We start from the raw sequence: 19,745 nt of genomic DNA, 5'->3' as shown, positions 1-19,745 counted from the left end.
TGGAGTCATCGGGGTTGTTTTTCAAGACTATCCAGACGGGGTGAGAAGGGGAGAAGAAGCATTTGTCCAGGGGCTCCAACCCCGCCCCGTCAAACGTGTGCTCCCGTGGGGCAGCCACTTTGCTGCATCTCTGCGTCACCTGTGTGGGTTGTGAGCTGACCCCTAAGCTGTCCCATACCTTGGCCTCAAGAGAAGGCAGGGGGCCCAGCCTGGGGCCGAGAGGAGGCAGGAGGAGCTGCGTGGAGCAGCTCAGGGCCTGTGCAGAGTGGAGCGTTGTCTCCGGGGGCTGGCTCCGGAGACTGGAGAGGTGCAGAGCAGCTGAAATCTGCCTGAGAGACATGCTGCGCCAGGATGCAGGGGCTCAGGTGTGTTACCCACCCAGGAAGCTGGTGCTCTCAGATCAGCCATGATTCCAAACCCCGCGCAGGAATCTTAGGGGCAACGACGCCACCAACAATAAGTATTAGTTCTTTCACAGTTACAGGAAGAATCTTGTATGGCCCTCTCTTGCACATTTAAAAATAAGTCAGGTCATTGTTTTCTAGAACATGCTCTCATAATTAGGAAAACCAGAGGCTGGCATTTCCAGAATGGTCCTCTCCGTGCTGTGTACAAGGGACAGACTCTGCCCGCCGCTGGGAGACGAGGGGTGGACACTGGGCTGACCTGACGAGGTCTTCCTGAGGCCCTGCGCCCAGGCTGGTGCTCTGTTTTGAGCAAAGAATCATGTATGTTATGTAATGCACATTTGGTTTTACATATTCAAAAGTGCTAGTTTCCCCCTCTTATTTTAATATCTGTAAATCATGAAATAAATACACATATACACTTGAAAGAGAATATTTCAAGATTAAAACTCTTACCCCAAGTCCTGGAGGCTAGGAGCTTTTAGAATTCACTTTTCTAGGGAGTTCCCATTGTGGCTCAGCGGAAACAAATATGACTAGCATCCATGGGGACGCAGGTTCGATCCCTGACCTCACTCGGTGGGTTAAGGATCTGGTGTTGTCATGAGCTGTGGTGTAGGTTGTAGATGTGGCTTGGATCTGGCATTGCTGTGGCTGTGGTGTAGGCGGGCAGCTACAGCTCCGATTTGACCCCTAGTCTGGGAGCCTCCATATGCCATGGGCGTGGCCCTAAAAATAAGACACACACACAAAGAACTCACTTTTCTAGATTTTCGAAATGGGCACAAGCTGTTGCAAATCCGACACCACCAGCGGGGGCCGGGGAAACACACCATTACCAGAGACATGCAGATCTCTGACGTGAAGTGCACAGGTTTGCACAGCACGCAGCCAGTAAAGACTGTCACAGCCACCCTCACTGCATCTTAGGTTTTTGGCGCCAGGTAAATTTCAGTGTGAAAGTTAAAAACAAACTTTTCAGAATTGCGGGTAAGAATTGTAGACCTGTATAGAAAACCCCGAGACCCCACTGCAAAAATGAACAAATGTCCACATTTTGACATATTTGCATCAGATTAAAAACCTTCCTGGTTCAATTCTGACCCTGCTTCTCCCGAGGTAACCATGACCCTGAAGATGCTGTGTACATTCCCGTGTGTGTTGGACACATCCGAGTGTCTCCAAAAGCAGCACCTATTTTACAAAAATGCGGGAGGTATTTTTGTGGTTTACTTAAGTTCTCCTAAACAGAGATTGAGATTTATCCCCATGGAGACCTGCCATTTTAATTTATGTATACTGTCACACAGCAGCCTACTGTGTAAATATTTCACAATTCTATTCATCCAGTGGTCAAGAGCCGAGGAGGGTCTGAGGTGTGACCCTACTTTCGTGCTAACAGGTCAGCTGTCACGTGTTCGAGTCTCCTGGGTCAGGTAAAGGTTTTATTCCTCACACACACAAGAAGGGGGAGCCACATGGATGCTGCATGTGGGGTGGGCCTCTGTAACAGTGGGGGGCCCTGGGCTTCGGAGACCCAAATCTTTCACAGTGGGCAGGAAGCCTGTGGTGCATTGCTCCAGAGGGAGACGGGAGTTCTGTCTGCTGAGGCTGTTCTTGGTACAGACACTCCTGAGAAGACACTCCAGACCAAAGCCATCAGGGCTCCTGCTGGCAGGACGGGCAGAAGAATGAGCAAGACCTATGGAGAACTGTCTCCCATTACAGTTCTCTTATTGGCACACTCTGAGTGTGTTTGCGGTTCTCTCTGTTATGGAGAGTGTTTAGTGAACCTTCTTCTTCTTTTTTTTTTTTTTTGCTTTTTAGGGCTGCACCCTTGGCATATAGGAGGTTCCCAGGCTCGGGGTCCAATTGGAGCTATAGCTGCTGGCGTACACCACAGTCACAGCAATGCCAGATCCGAGCCATGTGTGTGACCTACACCACAGTTTGTGGCAATGCCGGATCCTTAACCCACGGAGCGAGGCCAGGGATCGAACCTGCAACCTCCTAGTTCCTAGTCAGATTTGTTCCCACTGCACCACCACGGGAACTCCTAGTGAACCTTTTCTTTGTGCTTCCTTGCAAGAGTTGCGCTGTGATGTGTCCCCAGGAACAGAAGTTCTGAGTTCTGTGTGCACGCATCTTCAGCATCATTAGATGTTGCCAGCTTTCCTCCAAAGTAGTTGTAGCATGCTGCCTTCCTGCCAACAGTGTATGAAAAGTCCACCTGTTCATAATTACCCAAAACTCATGGCAACCAAGCTGCCCTTCAGTGGGTGAACAGATAAATAAACTGTGGTCCATCCACACAGTAGCGTATTATTCAGCGGTATAGAGGCGTGAGCTACGAAGCCACGGAAAGACATGGAAGAAGCGCACCTGCATTGCCATGGAGAGAAGCCCATCTGTAAAGACTGTGTGGTTCCAACTTCCTGACATTCTGGAGAAGGCAAAACTATGGAGACAGAAGATCCGTGGTTGCCAGGGGCTTGGCGGGGGCGGGGGAAGAGCAGGTGGAGCACAGAGCATTTTAAAGCAGAAACTACTCTGTATGCTCCTATCATGTGGATACACGTCGTGATGCATGTGTCAAAACTCACAAAATATACAGCACAAAGAGTGACTCTAAGGCAAACTGTGGAATTCAGTTAACAATATTGTATCAGTATTGCTTTGTCAGTTGCAACAAAAGTACCACACTGAGGCAGGATGTTAATTGTGGAGGTGGTTTAGTAGGTGGGAACTCTCTATGCTTTCTGAAATTTTTCTGTTAACCTAAAACTGCTCTTAAAAAAAAAAAATCTATGAAAAAATCTATTTCTCCCATCCTTGCCAGCACTTTGTATGCCAAACTTAACATTTTTTGCATATTTGATGGACGTGAAATAGAATTTTATTGCTTTGATTTTATTATACTCATGGCTCTTTGGAGCATACCTTTTCTTTCTTTCTTCTTTTTTTTGTCTTTTTGCCATTTCTTGGGCCACTCCCACGGCATATGGAGGTTCCCAGGCTAGGGGTTGAATTGGAGCTGTAGCCACCAGGCCTATGCCAGAGCCACAGCAACGTGGGATCTGAGCCGCATCTGTGACCTACACCACAGCTCACAGCAACGCCAGATCCTCAACCCACTGAGCAAGGCCAGGGATTGAACCTACAACCTCATGGTTCCTTGTTGGATTTGTTAACCACTGAGCCATGACGGGAACTCGGAGGGAGCATACCTTTTCATATCCTCTGCTTATTTTTTTCTTTTTTTAAAAATTTGATTTGCGCTTTTTACGTCTTCACCTGCTACATATAGAGGTTCCCAGGCTAGGGGTCCATTCGGAGCTACAGTTGCTGGCCTACACCACAGCTCATGGCAACGCCAGATCCTTAACCCACTGAGCGAGGCCAGGGATCAAACTGGCATCCTCATGGATACTAGTGGGATTTGTTTCCAATGTGCCATGATGGGAACTCCTGTGCAATTTTCTTATATCCCCTTTTCAAGTTTTTCTTTTTGTATTTAGAACTTGAATGCAGCTGGGATTAATTTTTGTGCCTGGAGTAAGGGACGAGGTAAATAGAAATCAATTGGATCAATCGATTGATTGATCTATTCATCTATATACCTACCAACCGACCCACTTATCTAATCTATTTAGGTAAATGAATACCCATCCATACAACTCCTGGTATAAGTGTGTCACAGGAGGGGCACTTTAGGATATGTTTATCCCTGTACCACGTCCTCATTGTTCTTATTAGTAGAGATTTATAAGAATTCTTGGTAGGCAGTGGGCACGTGGGCATGTCCTTCCTCCTTCCTTTCATGTTGTCTCCAACTGCCTACATGGAGGCCTTTATTTTTCCTTCAGCATTTTATTATCATTTTGACAAATTTGATAAAACTCTGCTGGTGTTCGTGAAATCCATGGGTTACTGTGGAGAGAATAACATCTTTACCATGTTGAATTATCTTCCCATCACATCAGGTCCAGTTTTTTGAGGTCTTCCTCTTAAAAAATGTTCTTTTGGCTTTAAATGTTATTTTCTCAGTTAACACACAGTACAATTGACCCTGGAGTTCCTGTCTTGGCTCAGCGGAAACGAATCTGACTAGTATCCATGAGGATGTGAGTTCAATCCCTGGCTTGGCTCCGTGGGTTCAGGATCCGGTGTTGCTGTGGGCTGTGGTGTGGGTCGCAGATGTGGCTCGGATCTGGCGTTGCTGAGGCTGTGGCGTAGGCCAGCAGCCACAGCTCCAGTTCGACCTCTAACCTGGGAACCTTCATATGCTGCATGTGCAGCACTAAAAAGACACCTCCCCCACAAATGACCTTTTATTCTGCACAGTTCTTGTAATTGTAAGACGTACATCAATTCAGGTGATTGCCGCCCAGACCAGGTTATAAAACAGTCTCATCCTGCCCCAGACGCCCTCCCGCTAGCCCTTTGCAGTAAGTAACAACCTCGCCTGCAACCACCGACCTGCTGACCAGCAGGATGGTTCTCCCTCGGAGGATGCCTGTAAATGAGGCCATGCAGCATGGAACCTCTTCACGCGCCTTCTTTCCCTCACAGTGCCTTGAGGGTCATCCAGGTTGCTGTGTGCCTCACTAGTTCGTTGCGGTTGACCACCGATGAGTATTCCATTGTAGAGATGTGCCCTATTTTGCTTATTCACTCAACAGACGGACACACCTGTTCTTTCCAGGTCTGGGTGACCGTGAATAGAGCTGCTGTATGCATATGCGTAGGTCTTCATCTCTCGAGGGTGGAGTATTTAGGAGGGAGATTGCCGGGTCTCCTTTTATGTCCTCATCGTTCTCTCCACATAGATCTTGCACTTCCTTGGTTCGATTTATGACTAGGTAATGTACTGTGGGCTGCTGTTGTGATTGGGATTGTTAATAATTTTTTCCAACTGATTTTTGCTGGCATATGGTACCTTTCCAGGTTTCCGTTTTGTCTTGTATCCAGAAACCTTGCCAAACTCTCTTATTAGTTCCAAGAGGTGGTCTGTAGATTCAGTGAATATTTTTGTGATTTGACAGGTATCATCTGCAAATGATGAAAATGTCTTCCATTAAAACATGTATCTAGTTTTATGTGTGCATAGTTTTCTCTATATTTATCTAAATGTATTTTATATATTATATATGTGTGTACACATATATATGTATATATCCAGAGATATATATGTATATATCCAGGTATATACGTGTATGTCTGGGTATGGCTGATATATATGTATACATACATGTAAAATGTCCATATCTGTATCTGGATATATTTATGTTATCTATGTCTGTATATATATAAAATATCTATATCTGTGTATATGTATATGTAATATCTGTATCTATACCTATGTATAAATACATACATATATCTGTATCTGTATATAATTTTAAAAACATTCCAGAACAATATTGAACAGACGACGTGACCGCAGGTACCCTTATCTCCCTCCTCTGTGAGTTAGTGGGGGTGGGCTGTGGGCCACAGCATCCGCATTCCTGCCTTTCCCTTCGCTTTGCTTCCTTCTTTTTTTCTGCTCAGGTGGAAGTCCCTGGGCTGGGGGCAGGGGGTCGTGCCCATCTGCTCTGCTCGCTGTGCGCCTTGGAAGGGGAAGCCGTTTGGAAGACGAGTTGCCGGGGCAGGGTTCCCCCTGAGCCCTTCCGATTTCTGTCATCTTCATGCAGCGTTCCCCGGCCTGGCAACGAAAGGCTGGGGGTGTGAGTTCCCGTCTCACAGCGATGCCAGGGCAAGGCGGCCTTGGTGTCTGATATCTGTGTTCTCTGGTCACAGGCGTTCATCTGAAATCCGCCAGGGAGGCCCCCACTGGCTTCAGAGCCCTTCCCTGCGGTGGGTACTAAGCCGCTCTGCCCTTTCCTTGTCGTCAGTGGAGGCTCGAGGCTCAAGCCTAACGTGTGTGGCTGAAAACTGGAGCCTCTCCACCCCCTGACCCCTCAACCGAGTTTTTATTCGTGAACATACATGCATTTATGGGTGTTCCTTCGCAAACTCTGTAGTGTTTCTCTCAGTGTGTCTTTAAACAGCCGTGCCTTGTTGTATTTTTGTTCTACTCTCTTTTTTTAATTTGTTTTTCTTTTTAGGGCTGTACCTCAGCATGTGGAAGTTCCCAGGCTAGGGGTTGAATTGGGGCTGCAGCTGCTGGCCTACACCTTAGCCATAGCACTACCAGATCTGAGATGCATCTGCAACCCACACTGCAGCTTGTGGTAATGCCAGATCCTTAACCCACTGAGGGGGCCAGGGATCGAACCCGCGTCCTCATGGACGGTAGTCGGGTTCATAACCTGCTGAGCGACAAGGGGAGCTCCTCTTGTTCTGTTTTTTGATTCTGTTGCTCGCCTGTCGCTGTTTCAGGTGGCATAGTTATTTTGTGTCCTTGGGCTCTCCTGTTGGCAACTTTTGTCTGCCCTCTCGCTTGCTTTCCTGAGGCACGTTCTATTCATTATTTTAGCTCACCTTCAGGTAGATTTTAAAACAAATGTTTAAAGGCAGTTCTGAGTTCCCTCTCTGGGCGGTGAAGGTGCCCTTCTGAGCTGTATTATATTTGCCTCTGTGAATCCCCTTTGAGGTTTTATGTGAATGTTTTGGTTTCAGGTTCCAAACCTATAGATGCAGAGAGCCTAAACACTCAATGTAGCAAAGCCTAGGTTTCCCGTGTGTTGAGATGACTGTTTCTCCTGCTTGACACAGGCTGGAGACATGGCAAACCTGCTCGTCCCTCTGCCAGTGGGTGTTTTTCCTCGTCTCTCTTCCAGGGGAGGGCCAGATATCTAGACTTGGCTTTCCCCTGAGACGCCAGTGCCAGCTTCGTCATTGTCTGTAGCCTCAAGGCCATGCCTCCTGTTGTCTTGGAAGCATTAGAAGCCCAGACCACAGAACCCATAATCCACAAACCCTCCGCAGTCGTCTCGTGACCTGCTGACGACTGGAACCTTGGTCACGTCTTCACGACTGACGCCTGGGCACCCCATCCAGTTCCCGCTGCTCCTCTGAGTGGGACGGGCAGATATTTGTACTATCTTTGCAGAAAGAGTGGCTGCTTCTGTGCCAGCTCAGTCTACTGTCATGTCTGGGGTTCCCTTTTGCTTTGCCAAGAGGCCTCCTACACTATTGTAGTGACCATGGCAAAGGCCACGTCGCAGATAAGGATAACAATGAAAAGATGTGGCTTTCTCTTTAGTAGCTCTCCACCCATTTTTCAATTCCTTTGGGAAGAGGGATGGGATGTAGATAAAACACCAGTTTCCTCTTACAGTATACACAGTGGGGGGAGGGAGTGGACACAGTGGGGACACAGGGCTGATCAGGTGCCCTGCAGATGTTTTAGCGAATGGACATGGATTTCCCCTAATGTTAGAGGCTCTTAGGAATTCTCATGACAGAGGAAGCTGGACAACTTTGTTTCTTAATAAATCTGTTTGCAGGCACTCTCCTTGCCCCAGCTTACACCTCTTTGGTTGATGGAACCCACGTGTCTCTCAGGTTTCTGAGCCTTGCTGAGGATTTAGATCTTATCATGGTTGGCGTCAGTTTAATTTTTGAAAACGAAAGCACATGCATTTCAGTTATCTATGAAGAATATTTTATTTTAAATTTGGATATCTTTCTCTTTTCATTTTAAATGACATCTTTGTCTTCAGCATTGCTCGTTACATAGATATCGTATTGATTTTGGTGGATTCTAGGCTGGCTTTTCCTTCAAAGTAGTGGTTAATCAAGTTTCCATCATAGAGCCATTTGTCAAGATTATACTAGTCTATGACCATTATCTAGCTAGCTAGCTAGCATTGACCCATCCACCCATCCGTCAGCCATATATCTCCTTTCTAGAGCTTTATTCAGTAATGCAATTAACAGATGAAATAGATTTGGGTCAGAACATAATATCCTTCATAGAAATTATTTCTAGAATGTTATCGATTTTGATGCTTTGAACCCTTGATGTCTATTTCTGTGTATTGATGTTCAGACTTACCTTTATGACTACGCTTATGTTTCCATATATCCCGGCACAGATAAGTGCCTGAAATACAGACAGTATTTCTATAGCTTTTCTGTATGTGCTCCCAATGGACTTTTATTAGGTTTTCTCATCAGTTCTAAGACTCAGGGATAAGGGGCAGCATTGGGAGTTAGCTTGCCTTACCCTCCACTTTAAAAAAAGCCTCATCAGGCTTGGAGGAGCAAGGCGGCTTGCTCACCGTATACGGCGGGGGAGGGCTGCGTGTTGAGTGACGTCCTGGACCAGAAGGCGGCCCTCAGCCCTGGGGCTGGTGCCTCGTGCAGCTTCAGGAATGCCCATTATGATGACGATGCTATTCTCACTCCTTCCCTCCTGCCCCGTTCCTCCCGAGTCCCGTCTTGGTGCTGCATTCTAGTTCCCTGCCCCGGCCCGTAGTAGCGATGGATGAGTGAAGGCTGTTTGCAGTCTCGCCTCCTGCTTTTTTAGCGAACAGACGAAGGAGAACACATGTTTCTCGGCAGGTCTCTCCGCCATCACTGGTTCTCACTCACTTCCTTTCCATGACGCCTGGGTTGACTGTGCCCATGGCTTGTCTCCCACGTAACAGTGAGGTGATATAAGTCTTTCTCTAAAGCCTCTTAGCCCTCGGGAGGGATGGGGACAGGCGAGGCTACAGGGAGAAGCAGTGTTTCCCGGGGGAGGGGCAGGGGGCACTGCTGGGCTTTTCCCGCTGGGAGCTCTTCAGTAAGACCATGCTTCTCAGACTCTCCGTGCTGAAGGAATGGGTCTGGTCATTTGCCTTGTCTATTGCTTTCCAGTCCATCCCATGTGCTTCCCTGCAAGCTTGATAATGTGAACTGGTCTGTAGCCTGCTCAGCGACGTGAGTCCACCTAACTGGGTATGGTGACAGTGTCACCTCCTCTGAAAGATCTAGACATTTCCTGTCACCTTCTAGGTTTGTGCCATGTGGCCTGGGGACACGTTTGTAGACGGGCCTGTTTGGAGACCAGGCGTCTTGTGTAGCAGTGTGATGATTGATTAGTGTAGCATGAACTCCTGCCTCTTGTTACACCTGTTTGACTCCCATGAAGACTAAAATGCTTATTCGTTCAACTATTCGTGTGATCCACACTTTACTGACAGCTTATTATAGATCGTTGATGTGGCGTGAGCTTGGGGAACAGAATGAGCAATTTGTAAAAAGCCCGTGCTTTAGTCGTCCTTTCCCGCTGAGCCCTAGGGCCGAGCGTTTACAGAGGATTGTAGTTAACCCGGGGCGAGACTAACAGAGCTTCGTCACTAAGTCCAGCAAAGGGTCGTGGAGGGTCTGCTCTGTGCTAAGCACTGAGGGACCCGAGATGCCACTGCTGTGCTCCCTGCTGGGAGGGGGTTTAACTGCTGATGCTCAGTGGGTCAGTGGGTCAGCGGGACTGGCCCGCACGCAGCCCTCACGTGAAGGGTGGACCTGGGCATGGTATGAAAGGACGGAGAGCTGTGGTTCTGTAGGGGGCTGATTGTTTCTCCCAGGTTGGCAAGGCAAGGCGTCGGGGAATGTCTGATCTGATGTCTCAGGACCACCAAGGGAGGTGACGGGTCAAAATGCCAGATGCAGAGGGGGCAGGAAGGGAATCCGGACTAGAGGGACGCATGCAAGTGCCAGGGACAAGGGGACAAACACATGGTGCATTCGGGAAAGGGTGAGGAATCCCATGTGCCTAACATTTGTGTAGGTGAAAACACGGAGCCTGATGCTGGGAAGTAGGAGGGCTGATGCTTTGGTGAAACTCGAAAACTCTGGGCTCTGTTCTATAATCCAGAACAGCCACAGAGGGCTCTTGAGTAAGAAGCGAGAGCAAGGGAAGATGAGGCTCCCGTGTCTTCTGGAAGGAAGGCAGAGGTGCCGATGAGTGTGGGGGCAGTGAGGGGTCCGTGACACAGGTCAGGACGCCACCCCTTTCCCTCTCGTCTCTAACTTGTGCGACATCTTCACCAGAGTGCCCCTGGAGGACCGGATGTTTGGGGGAAGAGGCGGTTTGGGCAGACAGGATGGTCCCCACAGGTAGTCGGAACGGGTCTGTGACTCGGTGGCTCAGGGCTGTGAGAGGGAGCCCACAGGCTCCCATTTCACCTCCCCCTCTGCCCTTTGTAAGAGCTGCGCTGCAGAACACAGCGTTTGCCTGGGCCTGAGCCCGACCTCAGACCTTCCGGCAGCCGTGACCAGGGAGGAGGAGGCTGCTGACGACGCGGGAGGGAGGGTGAGCCCCTGTGACATAGGGTGACGCTTAGCAGCGGCGCCTCTGAGTCTCCGAGCTTCCCCTGGCCTTCAGGTCTGCCCTCACCTCTGCACACACTCACCTCCTTCAGGAGCGCGTGCTCTCCAGCGCCCTCCCTATGCCAGGACTGCCCCTTGGTCTGGTTGGCTCTACAAAGCCCTCACCTGCCTTTAAGTGAGGTCACCTGCCTTTAAAGTGGAGCGGAGGAGCAGAACTCATTCCCATGCCTGAGAAGGACTGTGGAAGAAGGTGAGAGGGTGTCCAGGGAGGCGAGGTCTCTGAGCACTTGGTGAAAGAGAGCTGGAAGGTGGGGGGTCTGGGGGTCCTGCTCAGGAAGCGAGACGGGTGATTAGAGTAGCTGTGGAAACATACCACCCCCAGGCCCTGTGTAGCCTTTCTTACCTGGGCACCCACGTGCATGGTTTACATGTTTTAACTCCTTCAGTCCCTGTAAGAAACGAGACATCACTGTGCCCGCATCACAGAAGGAGCTGAGGAGCAGAGAGGCTGCGTGGTTTGTCCAAGACCACAGAGCTGTAAGTGGGAGAGCAGGGGTATTAAGCTGCTCATCATTGACGTGCCATTGCTCAAGTTAAGCAACGTTAAGCTGCTCAGAAGAAAATGTCTAGTATTCACCGAGGGTAATTTTTTAATAGGAGAAGACACCAGAGCATGGTCGGGCAGGATAGAGATTTAAGTTTGAGAACAGAAAAGGAGGAATTTGTATTGAAAATAAGTTTGTCATCTCTCGTGAGCTCCTGAGTCTGTGTTATGCAGTGCCTTTGCAAGGAGGACAGGAACTCGAGCTCGTAAAAATCAAAGCTTGTAGAGTTTAACCAGGGCCTGGGGTTTTGATTGACCTACTGGGATGCCGCTTGGGGGGCATTTTGTGGGGGTGGTGGTTACATTCCTTCCTACTCTGGTTCTCAGAACCTAAGGGCCCCACGGAGACCTCGTTTCCCCAAGAACCACTTTGCTGGAAGTGAGGAGGTATGTCTGCACGTTACACCTAAAAATATAAATCCGTAGAGCTTGAGGTTTAACAGATTCTGCGTTCCCTTCCTCTTCCCACCTGGGATCGTTCTTGAGGAATCGCATTTGTGGCAGCTGTGAGTGTAACGTGAGATTTGCAGGAGCTGAGGTGTGGGTGCGTGGAGGGGACGGGAGAGCCACAGCGTGGGGGCAAGGCTGCTCTGGGAAATTTTAGCAGGAGCTTCACAGAGTTCCTAGACTGCTCAGATCGTTAAAATGACTTGGGTTGCTCTACCCCTGCGGGGGACGTTGACTTAGGAAGAACCTTGAAATCTTTTTCTTTACTTTTTTTGTCGCAAAGTGACCTATGCATTAGAAGAAGCAACATGCAAAAGAAAACCCGTAAAAGGCTTGACTGATTTTCTGCAATAGTTAAGTGGAGTGTGGTTTCTCGGAGCCCAGAAGTCTTTGTTGAAGGATTGTCCCTGGTTTACCAAGAAGCCCAAGAGGATGACACACAAGCTGATGAGTCAGGAGATGAGTTCTCAACCCTGAGAAGGCTTTCTGAGAAAAAAGTCAGTGCTTAAGTGTGTGCGTGTGTGTTCATGTGTATATGTATGTGTAAAAGCCAATTTGTTCTTCTGATTTTGTTTTATAGGCAAACACTAGATATGAACAAGAAGGTTACTATATGATATATGTATCTGCATAGATACATAGACACACCCCCCCCCCCCCACACACACGGGCGGGGTGCAGGGAGAGAGAGAGATAAATGTAGATTTAAATGGATGCCATCACAGGGATGATTTTATAAGCCAAAGAGCCCTTGAAAACAAACATCAGCTATGAAAAAATAAATGACTACAACTGCCTTTCAAACTATGCTTTTAAAATTTGATTAACTGCTTGCTACAAACGTACTCTCTGTTATGGCCACACTGGACAAGCTTTGTGAATAGTGGGTCTTGGCCACCCAAGCATCAATCTGACTGTAGATCACTTGAACATGTGGGGATATGGGAGTGGAATGCAAACCATTTCCCTTGAGCAGCGGATGGAAAAGTCCAAAACTCGTCAGCCATGACCTTGGCCAGCCTTCAAATCTGTTTGCTAAGAGACGATTTCTTGATGTTTTCCTCTTGCTATTAACTTCTTAGTGTGTTCTCACACGATTTTCTATTACATCAGCCTTTCTGTATCTACAAGCACATTTTCACCTAAAAGTTTATTTCCCCCAAGGATGATAAAGAGGAACCTTGGATGAAATGAGACAGCCCATTTTCCTTTGCTACGGATGTCTGGTAGTCAGTTCAGGATGTTACAAACGGTCATAACTTTCTCAGGTCAAGAAGGTAGTGATTCTAGCAGAAATCAGATGAAAGGTACCGGGCCAGGCATACTTGAGGATGCAAAAGATGGATGCTGAAGGAGTTGGGCGGTGGAGCCCACATGCTATGTGGGGAACATGTGGGGAATTACTAAAAGGTAATACAGCATGACGCCAGGGCAGGCCATTGGAAATCTAAATATCAACTGCATACAGTGACGGGAGAGACTACAGTGCAGTGGAGGAAAGCTCGAGAAGGACAGAAAAGAGAATTCCTTGATACACATTGAGACATATATACATTATATACATATACATAAATAGATAAAAATATTTATATATATGTATGTAGTATAGAAATATATGTTGCACAAATAAAATTAATGCAAATCTGTAAAAATTGATACAGAAATAGGAACATGAGGAGTGATTTTTTTTCCTGAAAAGTGATTTAAAAGAAATCATTCTCACATGATGCAGAAATGATATCATAAGATATGGATGCTCAGTGAGTCTATGTGTGCCCCAGTTAATGTTGAGTCAGGAAAATATCACTTCGGGGCAGAGATAGGGTGTGGCTAGAAGGTGGGTCTTGTATTTTATAGAAAATACAAGGGCTTGAAGCAGGTGTAAACGTCTTAGGCGGGCTGAAGCGGGGAAAGGAAAGGACGTTCTAGGCCAGGGAAGTCGGGAGAGGCAAGGGCTGGGGGCAGGGAGAGCCTGAATCATGCAACATGAAGCATGACACTGGACAGTTTTTACAGGTCTCTTCTGGAGTCTGGAAAGGAATCTGGCAAAGAACAAAGAGGAGAGGACAGAGGGACTCCTTTGAAGTGTATCAGGTATCCAGTGCTGTGTAACAAATTTCCCCTAAATTTAGGGGCTTTATATCTCAAAGATTCCACGTGTCAGGAGTCTGGGTCTGACTTGGCCAGCTCCTCTGCTTCAGGCTCTCTCATGGGCTACAACCACAGGGCTGGTCATCACGCTCGCCTGGAGAAGGGTCAGCTCGAGGCCTTCTCACATGGTTGTGGGCAGGATTGATTTTCTTGCGGGCTCACAGGATTGAGGACATTGGTGCCTTGCTTGTTGCTGTCCTGAGGTGGCCTCCAATTCCTTTGAAATGAGCTGTGTCACAGGGCAGCTCATCCCACAACAGCTTGCTTCACAGCACTGAGCAAATGAGGAGATCCAGAGAAAGGGCAAGCAAGGTGGAAATCAGTTTGCTGTTTATTTTAGTTTCATTTTTTAAAGTTTTATTGAAGTAGAATTGATTTGTAAGGTTGTGACCATTCCTGCTGGGCGGCAAAGTGATTCCGTGATCCATGTCCACACACCCATGCTCTTTCAGATTCTTTTCCCACATAGATGATCACAGAATCGTGGGTAGGGTTCCCTGTGCTAGACAGCAGGTCCCCATTGGCCAGTCCTTCCATAGACCTCAGTGTGCATGTGCCAGTCCTACACCCCCAGTCCATCCCTCCCTCCCCTCCACCTGTCCCCTCTGGTCACCATAAGTTTGTTTTCAAAGTCTGTGAGTCTGTTTCAGTCACAGCTCTATTGAGGTATAATTTCTATACCGTACAATTGTCACACTCTGACTTCATGCAGTTTAATAGCTTTTAGTGTATTTGCAGATTTGTGTAGCTCACCTCACTCAGTTTTAGAACATTTTCATCTCCCTCCAAAGAAACCCCATACCTTTTCGCCATCACTCCTCACTCCCCAACCTTCCAGCCCTAGGCAAACCCATAATCTACTTGCTGTCACTATAGATGAGGCACAGACTTTTATGGCCCAGTTTCAGAAATGACATTCCATCACTTTTGCTATATTCATTTGCTTAAAAATGAGCCATTAGATCTCCCTATAAGGATGGAGCCATTCTGCGTGGCTCATAAGAGTGTCTTGTGAGCAGGGCAGCTTGAAACCAGCTATGGCAAGACTCTGAAAGGGTTGTGATTCTCTTCCACCTGATCCGGCTTCTTCCCCCGGGTGTGCTCTGGTTGGCCACAGTACCTCAGCCCTTACAGGATCCCCAGAACTGAATTCAGTGGTCTAGAAATCTGGGGTTCAGGGAAGATCACATTTTGATCCTTAGCCTTTTTTTTTTTTGCCTTTTATGGCTGTACCTGCGGCATATGGAAGTGCCAAGACTAGAGGTCGAATCAGAGCTGTCCCTTCTGGCCTACGCTATAGCCATGCAACACCAGATGTGAACCACATCTGCGACCTACACCACAGCTCAGAGCAATGCCAGATCCTTAACCCACTAAGCGGGGCCAGGGATTGAACCCAAGTCCTCACGGACACTAGTCAGATTCGTTACCACTGAGCCACGACAGGAAGTCCCAGATCCTTACTTTTTAAATACAGACATTGAGCGTTAGTGAGGACAGCCTGAGGCTGTTTAGCTCTCCCTGAGATTTTCCAAAACCTCGTTGCATGAGAGTCTGTGAAACTACTGTCCACTCTTTGACATTCCAAATACACACCGACATCCTGAAGACGCATCGTAAAGAAACTTGCTGAATTGCATTGGACTGCGTCTTTTCCACACTTTTGATCGTGAGATCCTTTTTCTCACTCTTTGCCGTGCGTTAACATTGTGGGACATGGGTGCTCTCTGGACAGAGCATTCTCTGGGGGATTAAAAAAAAAAAAAAAAAAAAAGAGATCCCTGTAACTCTCTGTAATTCTCTGGCTCTTGTTCACACGGGGCGTAGAGACGGCCAGAACTGTCGTTAATCTAGAGGCTTCTCTGTTGCACTTTCCAAGTGGGGTTTTGAGCCTCTGTGGGTGTGTTTACTTTGATCTGTTAAATACCATTGAGTTAAAAGATCAGCCATATGTAAGTCGGCATATGATCCTGATGCTCGGTTATGTCAACTGTTGCCCATCCGTGAAGCCTCACAGGTGATGTTGAATCTACCGTCTGTGATTTATGTCATGGGCCCGTGTTTCCACAGTAGGCAACCCACAAAGTAGGCAACCCATGGATGCTTCAGAGTATTACTTTTCATGTTGAGCGGGGGCCAGTGCTGAGCCCTTTGTCCAACTGCCAGATGCCACTCTTCAGATTAACATCTGTCTCCCTTTGGTTGACCTGCTTCTGGGTACAGCAGTTAAGAAAAAAAAAGAACACGTGAACATAGTACATCAGATAACATTTCTTCCTTTTCCCATAAGGAGCGCCTCTGTGAACAGCCGACAGTCAAAGAGGACCACAGTTTCCACATTTATTCCCAAAAGCTGCCGAAGGGATGCGTTAGACTGAAGGGGATGGTGTTGGTGAACCAGTACTAACTCCTAGGAGTGCACACAGCATTTTCTAGGAGCTCACAAAATATGTTTAATGGACTTCCTCTTGCATCTCAGCGGGTTAAGAACCTGGCGTAGGATCCATGAGGATGCGGGTTTGAGCCCTGGCCTCCGTCAGTGGGTGAAGGATCCAGCGTTGCTGCCAGCTGTGGTGTAGGTTGCAAATGTAGCCTGGATCTGGTGTCGCTGTGGCTGTGGTGGAGGCTGGCAGCTGCAGCTCTGATTTGATCCCTAGCCTGGGAACTTTCATGTGCCACAGGTGCAGACCTAAAAAAAAAAAGTCTAATGTATTTTAGATTTTGGAGGAGAATTAATTGACTCACGAATCTTTGGTTTTAAGTCTACTTGCTTTCGGTCTTAAGACTTGGCCAACTCTGGACTTTTAGAGCCTGGCATGTCTCCCATTTTGACAAAGGCTGGTTCTTTGTAGTGGCTGGGGCACATCGTTTCAGTCAAGTCTAAGGGGCCTAGAATATTCACCTGAGTCTGGAATGTGAAACTGAGTGTCAACTGGATTGTTTCTTTTGCTCTCCTTGGCTTTGGTGCCGTCTTAACTATGCTCTACCTTCCTTTCTAGCTGTGGTCGGCGGGATCCTAAGTTGGCCCCTGAGACTGCCGTATCCTGTAACACATGCCCTGTATAGTCCCTTTGGCTGTGGGTGGGCCCTGTGGATTTGCTGCAGGCAATTCCCTTGATTAGGGTGCCTTGCAGCGCGTAGATGGGGTGTCACCCCATGACTATTACATGACTCCATGGGAGCAGACCAGAGAGGGAGACTCCTGCTGCCCCTGGGGAAATAAGCTACCGGGTTCTGAGAGGGTCACCTGGCTAGTGCGTGAGGGCAGACTCTAGGGGTGGACAGCCAGTGAGAAAACAGGGACCTCGGGCCTACGACTGCCAGGAGCTGCAGTCCCTCAAGAGCCACATGCACCTGGGGGTGGGGGGAGGATCTGTGTCCACAGAGCACAGACCACTGACCTCTTGATGAGAAGCCTTGGGGACGTCTGACCACTGGACCCCATGAAACGGTGCCTGCACTCCCAAACCTGAGGCCTCGCTAGTGAATATGTGCTCTTTTAAGACACCACGTGTGTGGTAACTTGTTAACAAAGCAGCAGATAACTCACTTACCGGCTTAAAAACGTTCTCGCAAACACCCAGCTCTTCCTCTCTTCAGCCGTTAGTGTCATTGGCTGTGTCTGCACCAAGCGAGGCGCCTGTTCCTCCTGGTTCTGTGTCCTCTGTGCCCATCCTTAGCAAAGCGATTGGGGTTGACGTGGGTGCACCTTAGAAGCCTTCGCTCCGTGGGCTTTTACCCTTCTCCCTCGGCTCAGTTCCCGCACTCTTCCTTCTGGCTTTTCTTCACAGCCCGTTAAAACTGGGGCTCCCTATCTGGGCAGCCACAGCAGGGATGTGGCCCTCTCTTCACTCGGGTCACTTGCAGCACGACTGTCTGTAAATGTAAATGTAGCGGAGAGCCTCCTTAAGGCTGCTCTGCCCATCTTTCTTCCCTGCATCCACATCTGCGGTGATGCCCCAGAGTTCTCCTGCTTGCTGCATGTGTTGGTAGCTGCAGAAGCTCAGCAAAGGAGCAGAGGGAGCTCGGAAGGGAAGTGGCTGGTGGACTGAATGGAGAGCCATGAGTCATCCCCCCGCCACGCCCACACCCTACACGGGAATCCCGCATGGCCAGGGGAGTGTATCAGGGGGAGCTGGGGGCGTCTTCCAAGGAGGCTCACAAGGGCCGTAGGACCTGCACCTGTCAGGTCCTTGGGGCTGAGGCGCCACACCGACACAGCCACCTCCCACGGAGAGCAGTGTTGTGTTCTTGAAAAATCAAAGATGTGCGTGGCAAAGCTAACGGGGAGCCTAAAATGCAGGGAAAGTGTGGCCTTGGAAAATGTGCACATTCTCTGAAGTTTGGGTCCTGAGGTCTGTGGGCCTCCTCTCGGCTCTGTGTGCCTGTGCTCCGCCCACTACCTCACTGCCACGCTGTGAAGTCTGCCTGTGGCATGTGCAGCTGCTCGCCCGGCTACACAGGGTGGGAAATCAGGCTCCTGCTTGGAAGTACGAGTGCAGTTTCTGTACCCAGGAAGGATTTAAGATTCAAGAGGAAAGCTGTCTTGAAGTAAAGACTGGGAAGCGTCAGTGGGTTGTCAAAACCATGCGGAGATGGTGACGAGGAGGAGACAGTTGCACAGAAGCGAATCTTATCGAGAAGAAACTCCCTCTCACGGGGGCATGAACATCCAGAAATCGGAGTTCCCATTATGGCTCAGTGGATTAAGAACCTGAGTGGTCTCCGTGAGGATGCAGGTTTGATCCCTGGCCTTGCTCAGTGGGTGAAGGATCCGGCATTGCCACAAGCTGCAGTGTAGGTCACAGAGGGGGCTTGGATCTGGTGTTGCTGTGGCCGTGGTCTAGGGCTGTAGCTGCCGTTCTGATTTTACCACGGGCTCAGGAACTTTCATATGCTGCAGGTGCGGCTGTAAACAAACAAACAAACAAAACACCAGAGATCTCCCCACAGGAACACACTGGTATCTACTGAGAAGTCCCCGTGTCTGGCGGGGCACGTGTCCAGACCCTCGTGGAGCTGTTACCTGCTGCTGAAGGAAAAGATGGCTGGCTGGGGAACCTTGCTAAAGGTCTGGGGCTGCCCTTGTAGAGCTGGGACTCAGCGATCTGAATTGGGATTTGACAGGAGACAGGGCAGTACCGTCAGCTGCCTCCTGCAAAGCCCCGCCGGTGAGGCCAAGACCTGGTGCCTGCTGACCCACGCACAGGTGCCGGTCCAAGGAAAAGGTTCGCGTGTTTTCCTCTGTAGCACTGAGTATGTGAACGTCCATTTTTTTGTGGAGCACTGCTAGTAGCCATTGTATTTACTGGATTACTTTTCTCAGAGGAGGGCGGGTTTCTGGCTCTAATGTAATCTCCATGCGGGCTTGTGGTAGGGCTCAGTGGCCAGCTCAGTAGCCCCAGCATCTATCCCAGTTCTCAGCACAATAGCTTTTCCTGAAACGCATTGAATAACTGCAGAGAGGAGACTTGAGTGTGTAGAAAGGATTTTTTTTTTAAATTTTTTTATTTTCCCACTGTACAGCAAGGGGGTCAGGTTATCCTTACATGTATACATTACATTTACATTTTTTTCCCCCACCCTTTGTTCTGTTGCAACATGAGTATCTAGACAAAGTTCTCAATGCTATTCAGCAGGATCTCCTTGTATATCTATTCTAAGTTGTGTCTGATAAGCCCAAGCTCCCGATCCCTCCCACTCCCTCCCCCTCCCATCAGGAATTAAAAATTTTTTTTTTTTGTCTTTTTCTATTTCTTGGGCCACTCCCTCGGCATATGGAGGTTCCCAGGCTAGGGGTCGAATCGGAGCTGCAGCCACCGGCCTACACCAGAGCCACAGCAATGCCGGATCCGAGCCACGTCTGCGAC

At 48.6% G+C, this 19,745-nt stretch overlaps 1 protein-coding gene across 9 annotated transcripts in view; it reads left to right on the top strand.

The window, feature by feature from the left end:
* Window positions 1-19,745, top strand: part of LOC106506885 (uncharacterized) — a 545,630-nt gene that overhangs the window by 214,984 nt on the left and 310,901 nt on the right. Inside the window, exon 1 of one of the 9 annotated variants that reach the window (XR_014836072.1) lies at window positions 10,629-10,923. The exons of the other annotated variants lie outside the window; for them this stretch is intronic. The gene's annotated coding sequence lies outside the window, so the exon portion shown is untranslated. Of the gene's footprint in view, window positions 1-10,628; window positions 10,924-19,745 lie in introns of those variants that run through there. 9 annotated transcript variants of the gene reach the window in all.

Source organism: Sus scrofa, chromosome Y (genome assembly GCF_054392235.1).
Source record: "Sus scrofa isolate SSC_HxYL_T2T_F1_AM1 chromosome Y, Sscrofa_HxYL_maternal_Yorkshire_Landrace_v2.0, whole genome shotgun sequence".
Taxonomy (NCBI): Eukaryota; Metazoa; Chordata; class Mammalia; order Artiodactyla; family Suidae; genus Sus; species Sus scrofa.
The sequence above is the reverse complement of the archived record's forward strand: the minus strand, read 5'-3'. Positions and strand labels throughout refer to the sequence as shown.